Source organism: Triticum aestivum, chromosome 4D (assembly GCF_018294505.1).
Source record: "Triticum aestivum cultivar Chinese Spring chromosome 4D, IWGSC CS RefSeq v2.1, whole genome shotgun sequence".
NCBI classification, from domain to species: domain Eukaryota; kingdom Viridiplantae; phylum Streptophyta; class Magnoliopsida; order Poales; family Poaceae; genus Triticum; species Triticum aestivum.
In genome coordinates, this window is record NC_057805.1 from 64,832,379 (window position 1) to 64,854,185 (window position 21,807).

Consider the following 21,807-nt stretch of genomic DNA (forward strand, 5'->3'; position numbering starts at 1 on the left):
GAGCTCGTATGCATTTTCGTTTGCGGAAGCGGATTAGGAGCTCTCGGGTGCTACGCCCCCCTATATTCAAAAATAATTTAATAATTCAAAAATAACTTAATAATTCAAAAAAAGTCAAAAAAACCTGGATATATTTTTGAACCAAATATGACTAGGTATTGTACTCATATAAAAAATTTGGCCAAGGAATAATTCTCGTTGACTTCAGGGCAAAAATAAATAAATTTATGACGACAATATAGCATGAATAGACTTGTATCTAGCATTTTTGGGGAAATCTTTGTCTCTGGATACAATAAAAGTCATTTCCTATTTAATCTTTTTATATGAGTGCAATACTTGATCATGTTTGATTCCATAAAATTTGCCGGGATTTTTTGACTTTTTTGAATTACAAAATATTTTTTGAATATTAGGGGGGGGGGGGGGGGGGGGCGTAGCACCCGAGAGCTCCTATGCATTTTCGTTTGAGGCGTCTCCTACCGCCTTTGACCTTTGTTTTTCTCTTTAGAGCTTGTTGAGCTGTGCCCTCAATAGAATCCTCTTATACTTGGTGTGTGTTCGTGTGTTCTATGACTGCCTGTGTGTGTGAGCGCGTTGTGACCTTGGTTTGGACCTTGTGAATTTGATGGTTTGCTTTATCTATAAAGCGGGGCGAAAGCTTTTATCGGTAAAATAGTTGAAAAGGTTAAAAATTTGAATAAAAACAACGGACAACCAAGCGCCTGTTTTCCTCTTGTGTGAGTAGAAGCGAAATAACAACTTGGTTTGAAACAGAAATCTTTTAACAGGGGAAGGAGTTCGGCAAGACCACCAAGAATAAGAAACTGTTTTTTTCCTTTTCACGGGGGCCATTTTGAAAGACTTCTATCCTATTTAGGCCCTGTTTGGAGGACCTCCGCTCCACAACTCCACTCCCGGAGCTGCTGTTTTCCTCTGTTCGGAGGCCTGAAGTTACTGTTAAAAATAGCGGAGCTGCAGTTTCCTGGCTCCGCAGCTCCGGGGATTTTGCGGAGCTGGCGGATTTCCGAACAGGGTCTTACTTCGATCACCTCTTGGGACGCATTCCAATCTTCTTCCAGCGATAGGCTGGATTTTCTCTTTTTTTCTCGTTAACAGGATTGCACAACCATCTTGTCTTGGCTTGGGCCAAAAGTTGGAACTTGTTCGTTCATAAGAACAGCACTCCTCTAACGAATAAGAAAGAACCTTTTCTATCGAGTTCACCACCTGATAACTCTACAGTTACACTTATTTGTTTTGTGCTGAATCCCACAAAATCAACCTCAAAGAACTCTTAAAACGAATAGACTCCCTCAAACAAAAATATTGTGCAGAGCCATGATGCACCCGCACCTACGTTCAAAGCCACACATCTGCTGGGCCCCTTCTCGGGATTTATGCATGACATTCATAGTAAAATATGGTGGGAAATCAAGAGACATTTAGAAGGCCTGAAGGCACTGATAAAACCTACTGCATGCTTTTGCCATCGGGATCCCTTAGAGGCAGCTCCTCTCCCGACGCCGGAGGGAGCTCCGCCGCCGCAGCCGCAGCCGCAGCCGCAGCCGCAGCCGCAGCCGCAGCCGCAGCTCGATCTTCCTCCTCCGGCCATCTCCTCCATAACAGAGAGCACATCCGAAACCCTCTCATCATCCTCTCTCCATCCTATCCAGACCCCTGTGTTGCCCCCCCCCCTCCCCACTCAGGCGACTCGGGTGGTGCCGTAACCCTAGCCACCGGGGGCATTACCTCACTTCTCTCCGTCCGTCGTCGCCGGGGGACGCCGCCGAACTAAGCCCGGGGGGCGATGGCTGTGGCGGGGGTATGCCTCTCTTCTGCGGCATGTGGATGGTGCGGGGCCCTCGGCATGAGGAGGCGCGGCCGTTCGTGTTGGGGAACGTAGCAGAAATTTAAAATTTTCTACGTATCACCAAGATCAATCTATGGAGTCATCTAGCAACGAGAGAGAGGGGAGTGCATCTACATACCCTTGTAGATCGCGCGCGGAAGCGTTCAAGAGAACGGGGTTGATGGAGTCGTACTCGTCGTGATCCAAATCACCGATGATCCTAGCGCCGAACGGACGGCACCTCCGCGTTCAACACACGTACGGAGCGGGGACGTCTCCTCCTTCTTGATCCAGCAAGGGGGAGGAGAAGTTGATGGAGATCCAGCAGCACGACGGTGTGGTGGTGGAAGTAGCGGGATCCCGGCAGGGCTTCGCCAAGCGCAAGCGGGGAGGAAGAGGTGTCACGGGAGGGAGGGAGGCGCCAGGGCTTGGGGTGCTGCTCCCATGCGCCTCCCCACTATATATAGGGGTGGAGGGGGCTGGTTTCTTGCCCTCCAAGTCCATTGGGGCGTTGGCAAAGGTGGGGGAAAGAAATCCCATCATTTCCCTTCCCCACCGATTGTTATCCCCCTTTTTTAGGGATCTTGATCTTATCCCTTCGGGATATGATCTTATTCCTTTTAAGGTGGGATCTTGGTGCGCCTTGACCTGGGGTGTGGGGCCTTGCCCCCACTACCCACGTTCATGTGGGTCCCCCCATGCAGGTGGGCCCCACTTCGGAACCTTCTAGAACCTTCCCGGTACAATACCGAAAAATCCCGAACATTTTCCGGTGGCCAAAATAGGACTTCCCATATATAAATCTTTACCTCCAGAACTCCTCGTGACGTCCGGGATCTCATCCGGGACTCCGAACAACTTTCGGTTAACCGCATACTAATATCTCTACAACTCTAGCGTCACCGAACCTTAAGTGTGTAGACCCTACGGGTTCGGGAGACATGCAGACATGACCGAGACGACTCTCCGGTCAATAACCAACAGCGGGATCTGGATACCCATGTTGGCTCCCACATGTTCCACGATGATCTCATCAGATGAACCACGATGTCGAGGATTCAATCAATCCCGTATACAATTCCCTTTGTCAATCGGTACGTTACTTGCCCGAGATTCGATCGTCGGTATCCCAATACCTTGTTCAATCTCGTTACCGGCAAGTCACTTTACTCGTACCGTAATGCATGATCCCGTGGCTAACTCCTTAGTCACATTGAGCTCATTATGATGATGCATTACCGAGTGGGCCCAGAGATACCTCTCCGTCATACGGAGTGACAAATCCCAGTCTCGATTCGTGCCAACCCAACAGACACTTTCGGAGATACCTGTAGTGCACCTTTATAGCCACCCAGTTACGTTGTGACGTTTGGTACACCCAAAGCATTCCTACGGTATCCGGGAGTTGCACAATCTCATGGTCTAAGGAAATGATACTTGACATTAGAAAAGCTCTAGCAAACGAACTACACGATCTTGTGCTATGCTTAGGATTGGGTCTTGTCCATCACATCATTCTCCTAATGATGTGATCCCGTTATCAATGACATCCAATGTCCATGGTCAGTAAACCATAACCATCTATTGATCAACGAGCTAGTCAACTAGAGGCTTACTAGGGACATGTTGTGGTCTATGTATTCACACATGTATTACGGTTTCCAGTTAATACAATTATAGCATGAACAACAGACAATTATCATGAACAAGGAAATACAATAATAACCATTTTATTTTTGCCTCTAGGGCATATTTCCAACAGTTCGGGTCTTGGCGGGCGGCGGCCGATCATGCGGCAGCGGGCCATCTGACCTCGGATCGGCAGCCGCGGCATGGAGGGCCTAGTGGACGGGTTGGCTGCATGGGTGGTCTGGCCTCCGATCAGATCTGATCTGGCCGGCGTGGCCTGCTCCCTGTGTGGCGGCGGAGATCGGTGGCGGTCCCATGCACATAATGCTAGATGGAGGTTCGTCTAGCAGATCTCGGTGAAAACCTTGCCCCCGGCTAGTTGCCAAGGCTCGCGATGGTGGCGCTCTTTTGTGACGTCCCCTTCTTGATCATGTCGCCGTGGAGAAGCTGCAGACTTCTATCCGCTACCTCCTAGGGAAATCCTAGATCAGTCGATCGGATGAGGACAACGCTCTTTTGTCGTTCCCCTGTAAGGGCGCCATTTTTGGAGGTGTGCATTGGTGCGAGGGACCAGACGGCTTCAGCGGTGGAGTGTTGTTTCATGTGACGCACCGACGACGTGGAGTCTCGACAGCATGGCACTGCAGTGTCTCGGCGACGGATGCGTGATGATGGACGTGCATAGGGAGGTGGCGTTGTCTGGCATTTTGGTGGCGTCGACGGCAGCCTGGTAAGGTCGATGCGTCGATACCTTCTCTGAAGATGGATAAGTGGAATACGGTGTCGGCGGCATCTCCAGCGTGCGGTGGACCGGTGTGTGCCCTAGACCCGGTGAATGGGGCTTGGTTGAGGCCTCCGGTTTTAGATGTTGGGCTTTGGTGTGACGTCTGGGCAGGCGGCCTCGACAATACGCACTACTTCATCAAGTTGACAGGAATGGCAACAGATGTTGTCAAGATGGTGGCTTCAGACTTATTGATGTATTTTTTCGTAAAGTCTTGGTGAATAATTAATAAAATGTTTGTATGCATTAACCTGATGCAGAGGCCGGAGTCATCCTCAACAACAAAAACAACAACAAAGCCTTTAGTCGCAAACAAGTTGGGGGTAGGCTATAGGTGAAACCCATCAGATCTCGCAACTAACTTATGATTCTGACACATGGATAGCAAGCTTCCACGCACCCCTGTCCATAGCTAGTTCTACCGGAGTCATCCTCATTAAAAAAATGCCATTGGTACTAGGAATAAAATAGCTAACTCTGCTTCCTGTGTGCATGTACTGTTCGGTTGAGTCATGGTTCTAAGAGCATCTATAGCCGTACTTGGCAAATCCGGCCCCTAAACGCCCGCCGGCGCGTCCACAGACAACGCTCGTTGGCCCCTCATATGTTGCGCCCCACATCCACATACGTCAAATGCCGATCATCAAATCCATGCAATCCATGCACGTTGATGATACGATACAAATTGTCTGAATTCAACAGTTCAAAACAAAACAAAGCAAATCATAGTTCAACAAACCGGACATGCCAAAATGAAATCAATGTCCGAGCGTGATGGATGGCTTTGGATCACTGGCCAGGCGCCTGCTCCGAGCGAAATGCGTCGTGCTCCAAATGGAATGCGTCCTACTCCGCCTACATCCGGGCTACCTGCTTCGCCTGCATCCGGGTTGCCGCATCCGCCTGCATCCGGGCCGCTGCCGCATCCGCCCTCACTGCCTCATACTCCCTACGGTCGTTGATCTCCTTCTTGTCTGCAAGTAACTTCTTCACATGCTCATCCAAGAGGTTTCGTCCCAACTTCAAATGCGGTGGTGCCCTCCAATCCATACTCCATTTCGGCCAGATCTTCATTGTCATTGATCATGTTCGACAAGAACGCCTCCTACATGATAATGGTTTGCAAGCATTCATCATGTGCGAAATGAACTAGTGGTCTATGCAAAAATTTGATCGGACATGAGCAAAGAAAATGTATCGTCTCTTGTTCGGTCATTCCGTCGAACATGTCGAGGGCAGCCCGGGCGCCACCGATGCCCGTGCTCATCCGCGCCCGAACGAGCTGCGGCGAGGCACATACGTCGACCATCGGCATTTGCGTGGGCGGAAAGCTCTCCGAAATGGCCCAGCCGACCGTCGAATGCTCCTCTGCCCCAACAGGGTCGGACGGCGTAATCCGCGTCGGCGCTCGGATGGAAAGGGTGCGGGGTTCCGGGCACGGCGGAGGAGACAACTGCTCCACCATGTCTGAACCTCCCTTGGCCACCGCCGCCTCCCTCTCTCGCTGTCGGCGTCGCCGCAACTTCCGGGCGACGTTCTCCGCCTTGCAAGACGGAGCCAACGAAGGGACGCCGACCGACGAGGTGGGCTGCGTCTCCCTCGCGGCGGTCGGGGATAGGCTGGACGACATCTCCGGCGGTGGATCGGGGCCGGTGGTGAGGATGGGGAGCAAGGGTGGAGGACGGCGAGGGTTCGGACGTGGAAAAAGTTGAAGGGCAGCGGGAGCAGGAGGGAGGGTTTGGTGAATTTGATGCAATTTATGATGGGGTCGGACTGTTGAGTACTGAATGAGGCAACCTAAGGACAAGAATAGTTTTTTTAATTCCGGAATTAGACCTCCAGAATCTTGGTCGGATGAAGCAGACCAAAGAACTAAGATGTATAGTCGGACCCCCTACTCTCTTCCTAAATGCCCGAAACATCAACCTGGTGGGAAAAAAAACCTATACGACCAGGTCGTATGTGCCTACACTGGAGACCCACTTCTGCATCTGACACCTGTCATACCGAATCTCAAAGCAAGAACCATCGTTTCCAACTTGCAGCCCACTCCGATTCCCACGTTCAGAAAAACATCCCCATCTCGTCGGCGATGGCGCGGCTCCAGTTCAACAAACATACACAGCAGTCAGCAACCTCTCTGCCCACAGCTAGCTCCTCCACACCAACGGGGACAAACAGGGCGGTGCCCGAGCTGGGTCGTCGACGAACATGGCCACTGCTTTCGACGAGGATGGAATACCACGGGAAAGGGAGTTACCACCGGCGTCAAGGAACATATCCGTAGTTGGATGGGACGCGAGCTGGGCATCGACGAGCGTCTCCATTACACGGCGAGGATGGCTTCGAGGAGCGCACCGGCGGCGAGCAAGCTTGACTTCGACCAGCGTCGCCGTTACTGGAGAGGATGGCCTCAAGGAGCGCATCGGTGGCGAGAGCCGTTGCCGGCGACGATGGCGTCGAGAACGCATCGGCGGCGAGCGTCGCCGTGCAGGCCGGCGTATCACGCTGGTGGCTGCACAGTTTGGGGCTACATAAATTAAGATTTGGCAAAGGAAAACGATGAGAAGAAGGGCTGCCGCTTTGAGATTCGAATTTGCCGCAGGTAGAAGTGGGTCTCCAGAATGGGTGCGTACGACCCAGCTCGTATATGATTTTCTTCCAACCTTGCGTGCCCGGTCAAAAAACAGTAACTTAACCGGACCCCTCAATTCATCTGTAAACGTATCGGCATACCTTAAACTCGTCTCAAATCTGCGGCAGTATGAGAGGGTCCGGTCACGCCCGAGCACCCTCTGCACGTCACAGCTGGCACACCCGGTCCCACATGCAGCCACCCAATCCTTCCACTCATCTCTCTCTCGCCGCCGGCATGGGCGTGCTGACCGTGTGCGCAGCCAGAGCCGCAGGCCTCGCGGGCGCGCAGGCATGAGTAGCCGGAGCCGCTTGCCTCGCGGGCGCGTGGGCGTGAGCAAGCCGGAGCCGCAGCCTCGCCGGCGTGCAGCCGCATGCCGTGCTGGCCGTGTCCGCAGCCGCCGCCGCGTGCCTCGCGGGCGTGAGCAGCGGGAGCCGCGGGCCTCACCGGCGTGCAGCCGCAGGCCGTGCTGGCCATGCACGCAGCCAGAGCCGCGTGCCTCACGGGCACGCGGGCGTGGGCAGCCGGAGGCGCGGGCCTCACCGGCGTGCAGCCGCAGGCCGTGCTGGCCGTGCGTGCAGCGGGCCGGCCGCGGGTGCCGCCGCGCTGTGGCCGTCGTGCTCGCACTGGCCGCCGCGCTCGCGTGCTCATGCAGTGGTGAGTGCTAGCTAGCTGCTGCGAGCCGCCGGTGCCGCTGCTCATGCATGCGTGCTTGCTCTCACCAGGCAGCGGGTGCTGCCGTTGCATGCGTGCTCCGGCCGGCCGGCGACGGCACATCCAACATGCTTGATGATAAAATGTCTACGAATACGAGAGGTTGAAAGTACGGGTCGTAATTATTTTGCAGCAAAAATTAGAGGATTGTGAGGACGCGTCCGGACGCTGACCGGCGCGTCCGCAGGCTTTTGGGGCTCCAAATTAAATGATCCTTGTTGTAGATGCTCTAAGCGGCGGATACTCGTTGAACCGAAAGGTCCAATATTTCTTCGGTGCAAAAGGATAAAACAACCGGGCATGAATCTCCATCTAGGCAAATCCAAGAAAAATGATGAGCAGAGTGAGTAGAATGGTCGTCTAACCACGATCTGGCCAGCAGATCCAGAAAACTTCCGGTAAGAACGAATAGCTAAACTCCCAACCGGTAGAATCAGAGTACTTGACAAAACTGAAATCTGTTGCGAACTAGTTCATCCGAGAAGAGCCATAAGATGTTTATAGATCTGCTAGAAATTATGGCAGAATTTGCAAACCTGGTCGAGTGGTTGACGGCACTGAAGCTTAACCCTGGTTATTGAGGACCTGGATGCCAATGGTAGGAGGCATGCCCTGGGAGGTGCTATTGATCCGACTAACCACTTGCTTCTTCTTGTAACTAGAACTTCAGCCACTTGCCACTTTGTTTATTCTTTTGTTAATTAAAACTCATACTAGTTGGGTTTGATTCCTACAAACACATGGGCATAATATGGCATCCAGTCAATTAGTCTCCACCCCCACCAACCAAACATCGTAAGCCATAGAGATTGAAATACTACCCTGGGTCACAGCTTGACATGTAACAGTTCATTTCATTACAGAGTTCGGGCGACAGGAATGGGGTAGCTACGAGAAGAACGCTAAAGAAGAAGCAGAGAGAGCGGATGTAAAAGAAGCCGCAAGCCGGAACATCGGGAGACCAGTGCCCGTGCTCATGCTCGCTGTCTCACAGCTGCAAGCCGCAAGCCGGGAGAACTGGGGAGAACAACGGCGTATTCCCATGTCGGCTCGTGCTCGGTGTCTCACAGTTGCCCTTCTTGCACCGACGCACGAAAACGGAGGAAGTTGGGGTTGGCAAAGGACAGTGCTGGACGGACATGGACTGGGGAAACTCGCCGGCTATTCCAAAATCCATAGGCAACTTGCCCACGGTCACACACCAAGCGATTAAATTGGTAGAAGTACAAGTTTTGCACATAGCGTTAATTTACTCGACGAAACTTTCTGTACATTGGGTTTTAAATGGATGGTGTGATATGGAGTGTTGTCCTAAATCGTCCGTGAAGCGTCCGTCTGTGTAGCAGTCCTGTTTACTCAAATTACTCCTTTGATGTCTTAGAGCATCTACAACCGGACCTCTTAAACCCGTCTTAACTGCATGGACAGGCCGCCCGATCACTAACCGGTCACGAAATTTCGACCCAACCGGGCCTCACAAACCGCCCTCAAACGTTCGGGCTGACCGGTACCCCTCATATCCAGACCAAATATGGGGCGGTCCGGACGCGTCCGGGTGCGCCCGCCACATCGACTTGGCCCAATCTGGCCCACGCCTGCCCCACAAATATCGCCGTCCGGAAAACCCTAGACCACGGTCAATCCGAACTCCACTTCACTCCCCTCTCCGTCCACTCCACTTCCGATCCCCTCCGAAGGCATCCGATGGCCGGCGACCGAAGCAGCGCTGCCTCCGATGGGGACTCCGGCTCCGACGACGACTGGTCTAGCCTGCTGCGCGAAGCGGACCTCGACGATGTGGAGGAGGTCGCCCTCCGCATCGCATTGAGGCATTCGGTCGTCGACCAAGGCCGATCCGGCAGCGGCGGATCCACTTCGTCAGCGCCCGGCGCCCGTCAACGCAGCGCCGGCGACGTCGCCGACCCTTCTCGCCCGGCGCGCAGCTCCGGCCACTCTGCTCCGCTCCTCCAGGTACGCTGCCCACCACCAGCATCCTTTGCGTCGGAGGTGGTGCCCGGCCACCGCTGGGTCCTCGTGCCCGACGCAGGGCTGGCGCGCACTCGGATGCCCGAGTTGGAGGACCGAGCAGCCCAGTGCAAGCGGCAGCGGGCGAGGGAGAGGGCAGCGGCATCCGAGTCGATGTCTACGCGCGGCGTGCGAGCGCGTCGGTCGATCCTGAGGCAGCGCTCCTCGCTTCTGTCCTCCGCCGCTCGCTTACGACGGCGGAGACGGATGCGCGACGCCTCCGCCGCAAAAATGCCAAGGCGCTCGACATGCCATCGAGTTGTCGGAGCGCGAGGCAACAAAGGAGGCGAAGGCGGCCCGCCATGCGAAGGAGCAGGAACGCCTGCTCCGCAGGCTGTCGGGCATGAAGTGCAGCTCTGACTCGGATATGACAGACGGCACCACCTCCAGCTCCGACGACGTGCCTCCGCACGCCGACGCCTACACGGAGGAGGGGCACAGCCGCGCCGACGGCCGAAAGGTGAAGGGGCCGGCGAGGAAATGGTGATTTCCTCCGCCCTTCCTCGTTCTGTTTATATTTTATATATATTTCATAAGTTTGTAGTATGTATTTGCACTGTCCGCCGTTGAACTCCAATGAATCATGTTTCTTTTGTCCGGCTAATCCGATGAAATGTGCTATGATCATGTGTTTTACGCAGCGTTGCATGAATTGCATGGTTTTGAGGTTTCGGATATGAGGGATGCGAGTGTGGAATACGAAATATAAGGCGTGCCCGGTCAATGCCCCCGGACGCGTCCGCGGGCGTTTGAGGGGTCGGATTTGCCCAATGCAGCTGTAGATGCTCTTACAACAAGTTTTGCACATAGCTTCTATTAATTTGTGTATAGAAAAATGAGTCATTAGTCCATTAGCTCAGCCTGATTGCACGCTTTAGATCAATAACTCAGGAATGACCAATTTATACCATAAACTCATTAATTTGATCAATTAAGGTCAAAACCAATTTGAGAGAGAGAGAAAAAATTAGGTGCGGGAGAGAAAAAAATTAGGTGTGGGCATTAATGTGGACAGAGAAGTCGTGCACATGGACAAGAGGGACAAGAGGAGCGGAAAGGGTCTCAGGCCGCGGGGCAACAACATGGGCGACATGGTGGTGGTCAGCATGTTGGCGGGGGAAGAACCCAAGGTAGGAGGGTGCATGGCTGCTGAGGGTGGGTTGGCAAGTTCCGTGGCTCATGTAGGCAGGGCGCGATGGCTTGAGGAGGTTAGGGGTGTCGGGATTGTTAGGGATCGTAGCAGAAATTAAAAAATTTCTATGCATCACCAAGATCAATCTATGGAGTCATCTAGCAACGAGAGAGAGGAGTGCATCTACATACCCTTGTAGATCGCGAGCGGAAGCGTTCAAGTGAACGGGGTTGATGGAGTTGTACTCGTCATGATCCAAATCACCGATGACCGAGCGCCGAACGGACGACACCTCCGCGTTCAACACACGTACGGAGCAGCGACGTCTCCTCCTTCTTGATCCAGCAAGGGGGAAGGAGAGGTTGATGGAGATCCAGCAGCACGACGGCGTGGTGGTGGAAGTAGCGGGATTCCGACAGGGCTTCGCCAAGCGCTACGGGAGGAGGGAGATGTGTCACGGGAGGGAGAGGGAGGCGCCAGGGGCTGTGGTGCGGCTGCCCTCCCTCCCCCCTTTATATAGGCCCCCTGGGGGGGCGCCGGCCCTAGGAGATCTGATCTCCAAGGGGGTGGCGGCCAAGGGGTGGCTTCCCCCCAAGCCAAGTGGGGGGCGCCCCCACCCCTAGGGTTTCCAACCCTAGGCGCAGGGGGAGGCCCACGGGGGGCGCACCAGCCCACCAGGGGCTGGTTCCCCTCCCACTTCAGCCCATGGGGCCCTCCGGGATAGGTGGCCCCACCGGTGGACCCCCGGGACCCTTCTGGTGGACCCCCGGGACAATACCGGTGACCCCCAAAACTTTCCCGGTGGCCGAAACTGGACTTCCTATATACAATTCTTCACCTCCGGACCATTCCGGAACTCCTCGTGACATCCGGGATCTCATCCGGGACTCCGAACAACTTTCGGGTTACCGCATACTAATATCTCTACAACCCTAGCGTCACCGAACCTTAAGTGTGTAGACTCTACAGGTTCGGGAGACATGCAGACATGACCGAGACGACTCTCCGGTCAATAACCAACAGCGGGATCTGGATACCCATGTTGGCTCCCACATGTTCCACGATGATCTCATCGGATGAACCACGATGTCGAGGATTCAATCAATCCCGTATACAATTCCCTTTGTCAATCGGTACGTTACTTGCCCGAGATTCAATCGTCGGTATCCCAATACCTTGTTCAATCTCGTTACCGGCAGGTCACTTTACTCGTGCCGTAATGCATGATCCCGTGACCAAACACTTGGTCACATTGAGCTCATTATGATGATGCATTACCGAGTGGGCCTAGAGATACCTCTCCGTCATACGGAGTGACAAATCCTAGTCTCGATTCGTGCCAACCCAACAGACACTTTCGGAGATACCCGTAGTGCACCTTTATAGCCACCCAGTTACGTTGTGACGTTTGGCACACCCAAAGCACTCCTATGGTATCCGGGAGTTGCACAATCTCATGGTCTAAGGAAATGATACTTGACATTTGGAAAAGCTCTAGCAAACGAACTACACGATCTCATGTTATGCTTAGGATTGGGTCGTGTCCATCACATCATTCTCCTAATGATGTGATCCCGTTATCAATGACATCCAATGTCCATAGTCAGGAAACCATGACTATCTGTTGATCAACGAGCTAGTCAACTAGAGGCTCACTAGGGACATGTTGTGGTCTATGTATTCACACATGTATTACGATTTCCGGATAAGACAATTATAGCATGAACAATAGACAATTATCATGAACAAGGAAATATAATAATAACCATTTTATTATTGCCTCTAGGGCATATTTCCAACAGTCCCCCACTTGCACTAGAGTCAATAATCTAGTTACATTGTGATGAATCGAACACCCATAGAGTTTTGGTGTTGATCATGTTTTGCTCTAGGGAGAGGTTTAGTCAACGGATCTGCTACATTCAGGTCGGTATGTACTTTACAAATATCTATGTCTCCATTTTGAACACTTTCACGAATGGAGTTGAAGCGACGCTTGATATGCCTGGTCTTCCTGTGAAACCTGGGCTCCTTGGCTAGGGCAATAGCTCCAGTGTTGTCACAGAAGAGAGTCATCGGGCCCGACGCATTGGGAATCACCCCTAGGTCGGTAATGAACTCTTTTATCCAGATTGCTTCTTGTGCTGCCTCTGAGGCCGCCATGTACTCCGCTTCACATGTAGATCCCGCCACGACGCTTTGCTTGCAACTGCACCAGCTTACTGCCCCACCATTCAAAATATACACGTATCCGGTTTGTGACTTAGAGTCATCCAGATCTGTGTCGAAGCTAGCGTCGACGTAACCCTTTACGACGAGCTCTTCGTCACCTCCATATACGAGAAACATATCCTTAGTCCTTTTCAGGTACTTCAGGATATTCTTGACCGCTGTCCAGTGTTCCATGCCGGGATTACTTTGGTACCTTCCTACCAAACTTACGGCAAGGTTTACATCAGGTCTGGTACACAACATGGCATACATAATAGACCCTATGGCCGAGGCATAGGGGACGACACTCATCTTTTCTCTATCTTCTGCCGTGGTCGGGCATTGAGTCGTGCTCAATTGCACACCTTGCAATACAGGCAAGAACCCCTTCTTGGACTGATCCATATTGAACTTCTTCAATATCTTGTCAAGGTACGTACTTTGTGAAAGACCAATAAGGCGTCTCGATCTATCTCTATAGATCTTGATGCCTAATATATAAGCAGCTTCTCCAAGGTCCTTCATTGAAAAACACTTATTCAAATAGGCCTTTATACTTTCCAAGAATTCTATATCATTTCCCATCAACAGTATGTCATCCACATATAATATGAGAAATGCTACAGAGCTCCCACTCACTTTCTTGTAAACACAGGCTTCTCCATAAGTCTGTGTAAACCCAAACGCTTTGATCATCTCATCAAATCGAATGTTCCAACTCCGAGATGCTTGCACCAGCCCATAGAAGGAGCGCTGGAGCTTGCATACCTTGTTAGCATTCTTAGGATCGACAAAACCTTCTGGCTGCATCATATACAATTCTTCCTTAAGAAAGCCGTTAAGGAATACCGTTTTGACGTCCATTTTCCATATCTCATAATCATAGAATGCGGCAATTGCTAACATGATTCGGACGGACTTCAGCTTCGCTACGGGTGAGAAAGTCTCATCGTAGTCAACCCCTTGAACTTGTCGATAACCCTTAGCGACAAGTCGAGCCTTATAGATGGTCACATTACCATCCGCGTCTGTCTTCTTCTTAAAGATCCATTTATTTTCTATGGCTCGCCGATCATCGGGCAAGTCAATCAAAGTCCATACTTCGTTTTCATACATGGATCCTATCTCGGATTTCATGGCTTCTAGCCATTTGTCGGAATCTGGGCCCGCCATTGCTTCTTCATAGTTCGAAGGTTCACCGTTGTCTAACAACATGATTTCCAAGACAGGGTTGCCATACCACTCTGGCGCGGAACGTGTCCTTGTGGACCTACGAAGTTCAGTAGGAGCTTGATCCGAAGTACCTTGATCATCATCATCATTAACTTCCTCTCTAGTCGGTGCATGCACCACAGGAACATTTTCCTGAGCTGCGCTACTTTCCGGTTCAAGAGGTAGTACTTCATCAAGTTCCACTTTCCTCCCACTTACTTCTTTCGAGAGAAACTCTTTCTCCAGAAAGGAACCGTTCTTGGCAACAAAGATATTGCCTTCGGATCTGAGGTAGAAGGTATACCCAATGGTTTCCTTAGGGTATCCTATGAAGACGCATTTTTCCGACTTGGGTTCGAGCTTTTCAGGTTGAAGTTTCTTGACATAAGCATCGCATCCCCAAACTTTTAGAAACGACAGCTTAGGTTTCTTCCCAAACCATAATTCATACGGTGTCGTCTCAACAGATTTCGACGGAGCCCTATTTAAAGTGAATGCGGCAGTCTCTAAAGCATAGCCCCAAAATGATAGCGGTAGATCGGTAAGAGACATCATAGATCGCACCATATCCAATATAGTGCAATTACGACGTTCGGACACACCATTACGCTGAGGTGTTCCAGGCGGCGTGAGTTGTGAAACAATTCCACATTTCCTTAAGTGTGTGCCAAATTCGTGACTCAAATATTCCCCTCCACGATCTGATCGTAAGAACTTTATTTTCCTGTCACGTTGATTCTCAACCTCACTCTGAAATTCCTTGAACTTTTCAAAGGTCTCAGACTTGTGTTTCATTAAGTAGACATACCCATATCTACTCAAGTCATCGGTGAGGGTGAGAACATAACGAAAGCCACCGCGAGCCTCAACGCTCATTGGACCGCACACATCGGTATGTATGATTTCCAATAAGTTGGTTGCTCGCTCCATTGTTCCGGAGAACGGAGTCTTGGTCATTTTGCCCATGAGGCATGGTTCGCATGTGTCAAATGATTCATAATCGAGAGACTCTAAAAGTCCATCAGCATGGAGCTTCTTCATGCACTTGACACCAATGTGACCAAGGCGGCAGTGCCACAAGTATGTGGGACTATCGTTATCAACTTTACATCTTTTGGTATTCACACTATGAATATGTGTAACACTACGTTCGAGATTCATTAAGAATAAACCATTAACCAGCGGGGCATGTCCATAAAACATATCTCTCATATAAATAGAACAACCATTATTCTCGGATTTAAATGAGTAGCCATCTCGCATTAAACGAGATCCTGATACAATGTTCATGCTCAAAGCTGGCACTAAATAACAATTATTGAGGTTTAAAACTAATCCCGTAGGTAAATGTAGAGGTAGCGTGCCGACGGCGATCACATCGACCTTGGAACCATTCCCGACGCGCATCGTCACCTCGTCCTTCGCCAGTCTCCGCTTATTCCGCAGCTCCTGTTTTGAGTTACAAATATGAGCAACCGCACCGGTATCAAATACCCAGGAGCTACTACGAGTACTGGTAAGGTACACATCAATTACATGTATATCACATATACCTTTGGTGTTGCCGGCCTTCTTGTCCGCTAAGTACTTGGGGCAGTTCCGCTTCCAGTGACCACTTCCCTTGCAATAAAAGCACTCAGTCCCAGGCTTGGGTCCATTCTTTGGCTTCTTCCCGGCAACTGGCTTACCGGGCGCGGCAACTCCCTTGCCGTCCTTCTTGAAGTTCTTCTTACCCTTGCCTTTCTTGAACTTAGTGGTTTTATTCACCATCAACGCTTGATGTTCCTTTTTGATCTCCACCTCCGCTGATTTCAGCATTGAATATACCTCAGGAATGGTCTTTTCCATCCCCTGCATATTGAAGTTCATCACAAAGCTCTTGTAGCTCGGTGGAAGCGACTGAAGGATTCTTTCAATGACCGCGTCATCCGGAAGATTAACTCCCAGCTGAGTCAAGCGGTTGTGTAACCCAGACATTTTGAGTATGTGCTCACTGACAGAACTACTTTCCTCCATCTTACAATTGAACGGTAGTCATTTGGCCGGCTATGGAAAGAAAAAGCTTGCATCTGCTCCCCCTAAACTATAACGGGTCCCATCTCTCTCCAAACCTAACGTGGTAACTTGTCGGAGACTTCATATCTCTCGACCCGGGCATGAGCTTGGAAAACCATTTTCAGCTCTTCGAACATCTCATATGCTCCGTGTTGCTCAAAACGCTTTTGGAGCCCCGGTTCTAAGTTGTAAAGCATGCCGCACTGAACGAGGGAGTAATCATCACCACGCTGCTGCCAAGCGTTCATAATGTCTTGGTTCTCTGGGATGGGTGCGTCACCTAGCGGTGCTTCTAGGACATAATCTTTCTTGGCAGCTATGAGGATGATCCTCAGGTTCCGGACCCAGTCCGTATAGTTGCTGCCATCATCTTTCAACTTGGTATTCTCTAGGAACGCGTTGAAGTTGAGGGCAACATTAGCGTGGGCCATTTGATCTACAAGACATAATGTAAAGATTTTAGACTAAGTTCATGATAATTAAGTTCATCTAATCAAATTATTCAATGAACTCCCACTCAGATAGACATCCCTCTAGTCATCTAAGTGAAACATGATCCGAGTCAACTAGGCCGTGTCCGATCATCACGTGAGACGGACTAGTCAACATCGGTGAACATCTTCATGTTGATTGTATCTTCTATACGACTCATGCTCGACCTTTCGGTCTTCCGTGTTCCGAGGCCATGTCTGTACATGCTAGGCTCGTCAAGTCAACCTAAGTGTATTGCGTGTGTAAATCTGGCTTACACCCGTTGTATTCGAACGTTAGAATCTATCACACCCGATCATCACGTGGTGCTTCGAAACAACGAACCTTCGCAACGGTGCACAGTTAGGGGGAACACTTTCTTGAAATTATTATAAGGGATCATCTTACTTACTACCGTCGTACTAGGCAAATAAGAAGCAAAACATGATAAACATCACATGCAATCAAATAGTGACATGATATGGCCAACAGCATATTGCTCCTTTGATCTCCATCTTCGGGGCGCCATGATCATCTTCGTCACCGGCATAACACCATGATCTCCATCATTATGATCTCCGTCATCGTGTCTTCATGAAGTTGTCACGCCAATGATTACTTCTACTTCTATGGCTAACGTGTTTAGCAATAAAGTAAAGTAATTTACATGGCGTTATTCAATGACACGCAAGTCATACAAAAAATAAAGACAACTCCTATGGCTCCTGCCGGTTGTCATACTCATCGACATGCAAGTCGTGATTCCTATTACAAGAACATGATCAATCTCATACATCACATATATTTCATTCATCACATCCTTTTGGCCATATCACATCACAAGGCATATGCCGCAAAAACAAGTTAGACGTCCTCTAATTGTTGTTGCATGTTTTTACGTGGCTTCTATAGGTTTCTAGCAAGAACGTTTCTTACCTACGTAAAACCACAACGTGATATGCCAATTTCTATTTACCCTTCATAAGGACCCTTTTCATCGAACCCGTTCCGACTAAAGTGGGAGAGACAGACACCCGCTAGCCACCTTATGCAACTAGTGCATGTCAGTCGGTGGAACCTGTCTCACGTAAGCGTACGTGTAAGGTCGGTCCGGGCCGCTTCATCCCACGATGCCGCAGAAACAAGATAAGACTAGTAGTGGCAAGAAAAATTGACAATATTGACGCCCACAACTGCTTTGTGTTCTACTCGTGCATAGAAACTACGCATAGACCTAGCTCTGATACCACCGTTAGGGATCGTAGCAGAAATTAAAAAATTACGCATCACCAAGATCAATCTATGGAGTCATCTAGCAACGAGAGAGAGGAGTGCATCTACATACCCTTGTAGATCGCGAGCGGAAGCGTTCAAGTGAACGCGGTTGATGGAGTCGTACTCGTCGTGATCCAAATCACCGATGACCGAGCGCCGAACGGACGACACCTCCGCGTTCAACACACGTACGGAGCAGCGACGTCTCCTCCTTCTTGATCCAGCAAGGGGGAAGGAGAGGTTGATGGAGATCCAGCAGCACGACGGCGTGGTGGTGGAAGTAGCGGGATTCCGACAGGGCTTCGCCAACCGCTACGGGAGGAGGGAGATGTGTCACGGGAGGGAGAGGAAGGCGCCAGGGGCTGTGGTGCGGCTGCCCTCCCTCCCCCCTTTATATAGGCCCCCTGGGGGGGCGCCGGCCCTAGGAGATCTGATCTCCAAGGGGGGCGGCGGCCAAGGGGGTGGCTTCCCCCCCAAGCCAAGTGGGGGGCGCCCCCACCCCTAGGGTTTCCAACCCTAGGCGCAGGGGGAGGCCCAAGGGGGGCGCACCAGCCCACCAGGGGCTGGTTCCCCTCCCACTTCAGCCCATGGGGCCCTCCGGTATAGGTGGCCCCACCCGGTGGACCCCCGGGACCCTTCCGGTGGTCCCGGTACAATACCGGTGACCCCCGAAACATTCCCGGTGGCCGAAATTGGACTTCCTATATACAATTCTTCACCTCCGGACCATTCCGGAACTCCTCGTGACGTCCGGGATCTCATCCGGGACTCCGAACAACTTTCGGGTTACCGCATACTAATATCTCTACAACCCTAGCGTCACCGAACCTTAAGTGTGTAGACCCTACGGGTTCGGGAGACATGCAGACATGACCGAGACGACTCTCCGGTCAATAACCAACAGTGGGATCTGGATACCCATGTTGGCTCCCACATGTTCCACGATGATCTCATCGGATGAACCACGATGTCGAGGATTCAATCAATCCCGTATACAATTCCCTTTGTCAATCGGTACGTTACTTGCCCGAGATTCGATCGTCGGTATCCCAATACCTTGTTCAATCTCGTTACCGGCAGGTCACTTTACTCGTGCCGTAATGCATGATCCCGTGACCAAACACTTGGTCACATTGAGCTCATTATGATGATGCATTACCGAGTGGGCCCAGAGATACCTCTCCGTCATACGGAGTGACAAATCCCAGTCTCGATTCGTGCCAACCCAACAGACACTTTCAGAGATACCCGTAGTGCACCTTTATAGCCACCCAGTTACGTTGTGACGTTTGGCACACCCAAAGCACTCCTATTGTATCCGGGAGTTGCACAATCTCATGGTCTAAGGAAATGATACTTGACATTTGGAAAAGCTCTAGCAAGCGAACTACACAATCTCATGCTATGCTTAGGATTGGGTCTTGTCCATCACATCATTCTCCTAATGATGTGATCCCGTTATCAATGACATCCAATGTCCATAGTCAGGAAACCATGACTATCTGTTGATCAACGAGCTAGTCAACTAGAGGCTCACTAGGGACATGTTGTGGTCTATGTATTCACACATGTATTACGATTTCCGGATAACACAATTATAGCATGAACAATAGACAATTATCATGAACAAGGAAATATAATAATAACCATTTTATTATTGCCTCTAGGGCATATTTCCAACAGGGATTGGGCGCCTTCTAGGGAGGAGGACGCCACGTGAACTCTCACAATGTCACCCGTGTGTGTTCAAGGTTCATCAGTACACTAGCAAAATTCCAGAGAGGGACAATGGATAGTTGCCATCATGTGTTTATAGTTGAGTGTGGGAGAATTGCAGGGGTGAATGCTTTGAAATTTGGTGGGTGGTGTTTGGTTGCTAAAGTGAATCTCTCTGCCAAATTTCAGTCCTATTGGATAAGAACATGTGGCAATGCATGTGCACAATTATGCACTATGGGATCTGATATGTCTCCATCGTATCTACTTTCCCAAACTCTTTTGCCTTTGTTTTGGACTCTAATTTGCATGATTAGAATGAAACTAACCCGTACTGACGCTGTTTTCAGCAGAATTGTTATGATGTTTTTTTGGTGCAGAAATCAAAATGCTCGGATTGACCTGAAAATTTACGGAGAATATTTTTGGAATATATAAAAAATACTCGTGGAAAAAGATACCAGAGGGGCCACCGAGGAGCCACAAGCTCAGGGGGCGCGCCTCCAAGGCTTGTGGGCCCCCTGGAGCTCCGGCAACCCTAACTCCAACTCCATATATACCTATTCACGGAGAGAGAAAATTAGAGAGAACGATTTATCGCGTTTTACGATATGGAGCCACCGCCACCTCCTGTTCTTCACCGGGAGGGCTGATCCGGAGTCCGTTCGGGGCTCCGGAGGGTGGAATCTGTCACCGTCATCATCATCAACCTTCCTCCATCCCAATTTCATGATGCTCACTGCCGGGAGTGAGTAATTCCTTCGTATGCTTGCTAGACGGTGATGGGTTGGATGAGATTTATCATGTAATCGAGTTAGTTTTGTTAGGGCTTGATGCCTAGTATCCACTATGTTTTGAGATTGATGTTGCTATGACTTTGCTATGCTTAATGCTTGTCACTAGGGCCCGAGTGCAATGATTTCAGATGCGATTATGTTTTCATGAATATATTTGTGTTATTGATCCTATCTTGCAAGTTGTAGACACCTATTACGAGTTATGATCCGCATACCTGATGTCTACTACGCAACTTTATTCTTGTAGACTCGTGTTGGGCCTCCAAGCGCAGAGTTTTGTAGGACAGTAGCAATTTTCCCTCAAGTTGATGACCTAAGGTTTATCAATCCATGGAAGGCGTAGGATGAAGATGGTCTCTCTTAAACAACCATGCAACCAAATAATAAAAAGTCTCGTGTGTCCCCAACACACCCAATACAATGGCAAATTGTATAGGTGCACTAGTTCGACAAAGAGATGGTGATAAAACTGTAATATTGATGGTACAAATATATTTTTATAATCTGAATAAATAAAAACAGCAAGGTAGCCAATAGTAAAAGGCCACAAAAAGGGTATTGCAATGCTTGAAAATGAGGCTTAGGGTCCGTACTTTCACTAGTGCAATCTCTCAACAATGCTAATATAATTGGATCACATAACCATCCCTCAACGTGCAACAAAGAATCAGTCCGAAGTTCTTATCTAGCGGAGAACATAAGAAGGAATTGTTTGTAGGGTACGAAACCACCTCAAAGCTACTCTTTCCGATCAATCTATCCTAGAGTTCGTACTAAAATAACACCAAGCTATTCTTTCCGATCGATCTAACCAAGAGTTCATACTAAAATAACACCAAAGCAAATTCAGATTCATAACATTCAATCCAACATGAAGAACCTCAAAGAGTGCCATAAGATTTCTACCAGAGAAACAAAGACAAGAACGCACATCAACCCCTATGTATAGATTACCCCAATGTCACCTCGGGAATCCGCAAGTTGAGTGCCAAAACATACATCAAGTGAATCAATATGATACCCCATTGTCACCACGAGTATTCATTTGCAAGACATATATCAAGTGCTCTCAAATCCATAAAAGTATTCAATCCGATAACAACGAAATCTCAAAGGGAAAAACTCAATTCATCACAACAAGATAGAGAGGGGAAACACCATATGATCCAACTATATTAACAAAGCCCGCGATACATCAAGATCATGACATCTCAAGAACATGAAAGAGAGAGAGAGAGAGAGAGATTAAACACATAGCTACTGGTACAAACCCTCAACCCCGAGGGTGGACTACTCCAT